We start from the raw sequence: 5,737 nt of genomic DNA, 5'->3' as shown, positions 1-5,737 counted from the left end.
GCCCAAGTCATATACTTACACAAAGCTCTGTGGAATTTAGTGAAATCTTTTTTACTCTGAGTTTGTCACCTAACTTGGAAGTTTAATTACAGTCATGAAACTGCTGAAGTTATTGTAGTTCACTGTATCGCCTTAGCTGCAGGTGAGGCGAGGGAAGACAGCAGAAAGAGTTGTGGTTAAGGAGACTTTCACTTAATATGCTAAGAGATCTTCCTGTGTTTCTCCCATGACAGCTTGTCTGCCAGTTTACATTCCTGAGCTTCAAATATCACTGCAAGCTAGACATCTCTTGAAACCTGATCCATTTATTCCATTCCTACTCATCACATTTTGGTGAGGAGGCTAGGTTCACAGCTAAGTGTAGTATGCACAGGAATAAGCTAGAGGAAAACATAACAGTCATGAATTTTCACTGGGGTGAGGGGAAGCTGCCCTACAAACTGGAAATTTTCTGATTGAGTACAATTTGTTCAAATCTCAGGGAGCTGCAAATGATGAGTTTGAGAAGAATGTGAGAGAAAACAGAACAAAATTCTCACTTTCATGTATCTGCTCTGTGGTGCTGGAATGAAGCAGAGTGTTCTTAATGAAAATTCAAATAGGGTCCTAAAACCATACTGAGTTTTAAAACTGATTTTCTTTTGCCCCTGGCCTTGCTGATGCTGCTTTATATTTCATTGTTAAATCTGAACTGTTGTATATACGCAGCCTCCATGAATAAATGTAAGCTCCTTTTCTATGAAAAAGTTGTGTGCTGTCTGCAGTCTTGACTTTTCACAAGCATTTTAAAACTTAATTTTTACTGATGTTGTAGTAATGTTTGGGAACCCCTAGCAGTTGATTAGGATTGTATTGTCCTAGATGCCTCACAAACACAAGTGCCAGCTCTTGTTCTCAGTAATTTACTTTGGCCATTGGAACAACTGACTGGTTATTTTTGGCTATATTCTGTGGAACCATTTCAGCACAGTGTAACATTATAGGAAACTGACTGTGCCAGTTTCTGGATTCAGGCTTGGTTAGAAGTTGTGATATGGACAAGTCTCAGCTACATTTTTCTACTTTAATATGAAGGTGATATATCAACATACTGTGGTGATGTCAGTATTACATTACACTTCTTGTATACTTGAGGCTTTGCTCATATCTTAACCTCCTGAATTCATGTGGTAGCAGTTTCAGTTTACCTTTTAAATTATGTTTCTAGCCTTTATGGCTATTGAGAAGCTGGAAATTGAGTGCAATAAACATAACATTGTTTTATTTAAACGTTTTAATAAAACCTGATCATCTTAAGTATCATGAAAATTTCTGAATACATGAAAAAGCTTACTGGAATCTCACTGTTTGTGTAAGAAGGTCATTAGATATGAAAAGAGCTTGAATGAAATTAATCCTGGAGCAGACATCATGTGGAATATATCAGTGTACTTGAAGGAGCATGTAAATGAAGTGGAGGCTCTGTTTAGCTAGCTGCCTCCACATGGGTGAGATTTACCTAGTCTGTGTTAGCCCAGAAGGTAGCAACAGCTGGTGGTGTTATGCCATAAAATGGAAAGTAATATCAGAGACTCAAACTCCCTCTCCATCTTCAAAGCCAGTTATGTAAGACAGATGAGGGAACGGCAGATGCTACAAATCAGTCTTTGATTAATATCTCCTGGGCTGTTCAAACAATTCTACAACTTTTACTAAATACAACTCCCTATGCTCCATTGATGAGAACAGCATGTATCTTCTTTATGCCCGGATCTCACTGGAAACTAGTGCCACCTGGCATAGATGCTGTACTGGAGCTTTTCTTCAGTTTGTTCAAGACTTGAGTTTGCAGCTGCTGCTTTAAGTGCCTCTTCCCCCCTTCCCACCCCCCAAAGAAATCGGATGTCATTTCATGTGAGACTAGCCCCCAGTAGGATCTTAGAAGGAATGGAACCTAGAGGTTTTTCTTTCACTCTTCACAGCTTGTTCCGTAACTTCAAAACTGGCATTTGGGAGAGAATGGTTTCACATGCCCTTCTGACTCCAGGGAGGAGTTGGTGTAGTTCTGAGGAGAGCGGTGTTCACCTTTTGAATTACCAGATTGGTGTATTCTCCAGAAATTCTCTTTTCTTGAGACAGCAGCTAGTACTGGGGTAAAAACACATTGCCTATGCTTCTTCAAATTGTGCTATTTATGCTCTTTGGATGTTAGATGATTTTTTGTTTTTGTTTTTTCCCCTATAAGACTATATGACTGCCACCTTAGCTGGGTAGCCAGTCTAATGTGTTCAGCTTGGTCATCTTTTTGTATTATCACATGTAACAGCAGTTACGTAAGTGGGATAAGCTGATTGTTTTTTGATAATAGCTGTGCTCTTCCACATCTCACCTGAAGGCTGGATGAAAAAAATGGCACTATAATGTTATCTGATAAAACATAGCAGTTGAACAGGGGAAATATCTCTTTAATTATCAGTTTGTGCAGCTGTGTTGCAGCTACTGTTTAAAAAAAACAAACAAAAACCCACAAGGATTTTCTGTAGGCTTTGCGAACAAGGATGGGCCTTAAATTTTGCATTCAGACACAGTCTAACTGCCATGAAGAAATAAAGGTCAGTACAGAAAGTGGAGTGAAATGTGAAGGCTAAATTGAGAAATGTCCATGGGCAAATAACACTATTCTGACTATGTGATGAAGAAAGATAGAAGCATGCCTACATGCACACATTAGCTTGAAGACTTGCTGTTCTGCTCTGTGCAGTGTTTCTAAGTGAATCTTCTGTTCTCCTAGGAAACCATTATTAGGCTAATTGAAATTCTACTTGTACATTTAAAGCAACCAGTGTCATGAGACATACTGAAAGCCTTTCAGAAAATTGCAAGACATTCTTGCTAGGAAATAAGGTGTGGTGTGTATATATAAACATTTCAAACAGCATGAAATAAACTATGAATATTTCCAAAGCCAACAGAGTTCCTTTTTATTTTAAACAGAATGCTTTAATGACTTTACAGTGTTGCCCAGCAAGATGACAGTAGAAGTAGGACTAGGTCCCAGACTGGTGACTTTTTTCCTAGGGAGTATTTAGCAATTGGAGTTCTTTTCTTCTCTTTAGAGAGCAAATGGCTTACAGAATAGTTACTGTCACTGTTAACATATTCCTGTCAATTGAGATGTTGCATCTTCTGATTAAGAACATGGAACTAATAATCTTTTAAATGTTTATGCAGCTCCTTTTGTGGAACATCTTACTCATTCACAACAAGCAGCCAAATTCTCTAGTGCTTTATTGTAGCTACATACTGCTATATGTGTGCTTTAGTGGAAGATAGTGGATGCATACGTTAGACCTAACTTTGGCCAGCAGTTAGGGAACTTTACTGAAGGGGCTAATTCTTTTTTCTTAGCAATAATGGAAAAATATTTCTGACAATAGCCTGATAAAAGTTTGCCTTCATGGTGGTACAGGACCTTAAAGGCTCAACTCACTGTTTCAGTGAACACTGGATTAAGCTTGAATTGATTTCTTTGTCTCTATATGCTTCTTACCTCCCCCCACCCTTTCTTTTTTTGTCAGCTACATTCAGATATCCAAGAACTCTTTTGCAGCAGTTACGAATTACTTCAGTTCTTATCCTCCTGCCTCTAATTTGTTACTTCTCCTGTGTAACAGGGCATTTCAGACTGTTGTACAAATGATGGCTGCCCCTATATCCTGCTCTGTGTGATATGCTGATAACTAAAAATACTGTGTGAGGAATGTGAGGTTGTTTGTTGATTCAGTTTTACATCTATTCTGTATGGATACATACAGAGACTTATGGTGGATCTGCACTCTATGTTACAGTAGCTGCTTTACTTTCAGAGCCAGAAGCTGTGTGAACACGCGAAGTAATAGACGTGCGTCTCACCAGTGCTTAAGAACTCAAGCTCAGTGCCATGTTTCTACAGCATTAGTGTGCAATCTGCATGGAATTCGCTGTCACCTCCTTGCAAAGTACTCTAGCACAGTTGGTAAATAGCTGTTCATATGTTGTCCTTTCTTTGAGGGCATGTATTAATTCTGTGCTTTTATGAACAGAGGAAAGTATGTGAATTGTACTGAATGTGTGTGCTCATAAAGTACACAAAATACATCCTGAGAGTTAAGTTAGGAATGCTGTTATCCACCATGGGTGGTATTTTGCAGCAAAGTTAACATTTTAGTGACAGTTGGAGAGGAATAGGAAACCTACTGCAATATAATCCCATCTAGGCTTCCTTTCCCATGAAAGCTTGGACCAAATGATCTTTCAAGGTTCCTTTCAACTTGGGCTGTTTTGTGAGTCTATGATCTGCAAGGCCTCCACTCAGAGTTTACTGCTGGAACTTCTTTTCAAATAGTTTCTTCTCTGTTTGTGATGCACAGGAAAGTTGGAAGTACCAAAAATGTGCAGTAGTGCCACTGTCAGGCATGGAATGTTGTCACCTTCTTTACAACAGCAAGGTTATAGTTGCAGCTATTAATGTTGAGTCTGCAAGAGAGATTTGGGGTTTGTAGGCTACAGCTACTGCACCTCTGAACTGTGCTAGAGGTGATGACAGTAGCAAGCTTTTTGTCTTAGAACCTTCTCTCATTGTGAGATGGGAATGACATTGAGACCAGCAGAAGTCCATTTGGCTTCCTCTGTGTATAAAGCATGAGCCTACTTTGACAATTAATACATTTACTCTCTTAGGAAGTAGGAACTTCTGCTTAATGGCTTGAAACTAAAATATGTTTTCATAAAATTGGGTCCACTTTCTCCTACAGATGGTGCTATTTTCCCATGAAAAATCTGAAAAGTTTGAAAAGTCAAATGATTTCAATGCAAATTCATTTTTAGACCACAGGGAAAAAAAACAGGGTGTTGTAAGGACTATTAAACAGAACATGAAGCCATATTGCTTTGAAGTAGATAAAAATCAAATGGAAGCTCCTCAAAGCTGTCCCTCTGTTTTGCCCAATCAGCCTCTCAGTCTGATCTGTGAGATGCTGGAATTTATTTTGGTGGAACTTCAGTTTTATTATTAAGGGTTCACACATACAAATAAGTGGAAAATAGGGCTTCCAGAACTTTCCAAGTTGACGTGTTTTGGATGTAGTTTATCCACGCTTCTTTGTTACGGCTCACACTTACATTGCTTTTGAAATATTCTCTAGTCAAAGCAGGGGAGCTACTGGAGGCTTCTTAAGTTCCTTCACCAACACATGAGCTAAATAAATGTTAATGTTCTCTTTAGATAAGCTTTTATATATTAAATACAGTAGAAACAGACCTGTATCATAACAATTTCATAAGTCTCATGCTGCTTAGTCCTTTTTCTCTCTTCTTGTACTACCTCGCAGGACTTGGGTGATGGTCAGCCTGATAATTTGTTCTAAATAATGCATTTTTACTGCATTTTTCTTTTCCTGCTCACTGATCTTTGATTCAGACTCCTCCCCCTTGAAAAATGTCTACATCTGTTTCTAACATGTAATACAAGTGTTTCCACTGACTTGTTTTATGAGATAGTGATTGCTGGTACCAGTCTTAGGTATAAAACTATACATGAGGACACTCGTTATAACAACAGCTTGTTGCCCCACTGATGCCACTCAAGATCTTGTCTTGAGTGGAATTTGCAGTCTCCTAGACTGCTACTCATACAGGGGACTATCGGGGGGTGGGGGGTGGTGGTGTGTGAAATTTGCCTGTATTAAAAAGCCCCCCAAAGCATTTGTAGATTTAAAGT

This window comes from Pezoporus flaviventris, unplaced genomic scaffold (genome assembly GCF_033815535.1).
Source record: "Pezoporus flaviventris isolate CSIRO_AGI_PZ_B2104156 unplaced genomic scaffold, CSIRO_AGI_Pfla_v1 ptg000213l, whole genome shotgun sequence".
Lineage (NCBI taxonomy): Eukaryota > Metazoa > Chordata > Aves > Psittaciformes > Psittacidae > Pezoporus > Pezoporus flaviventris.
This window is presented reverse-complemented; position numbering follows the sequence as displayed.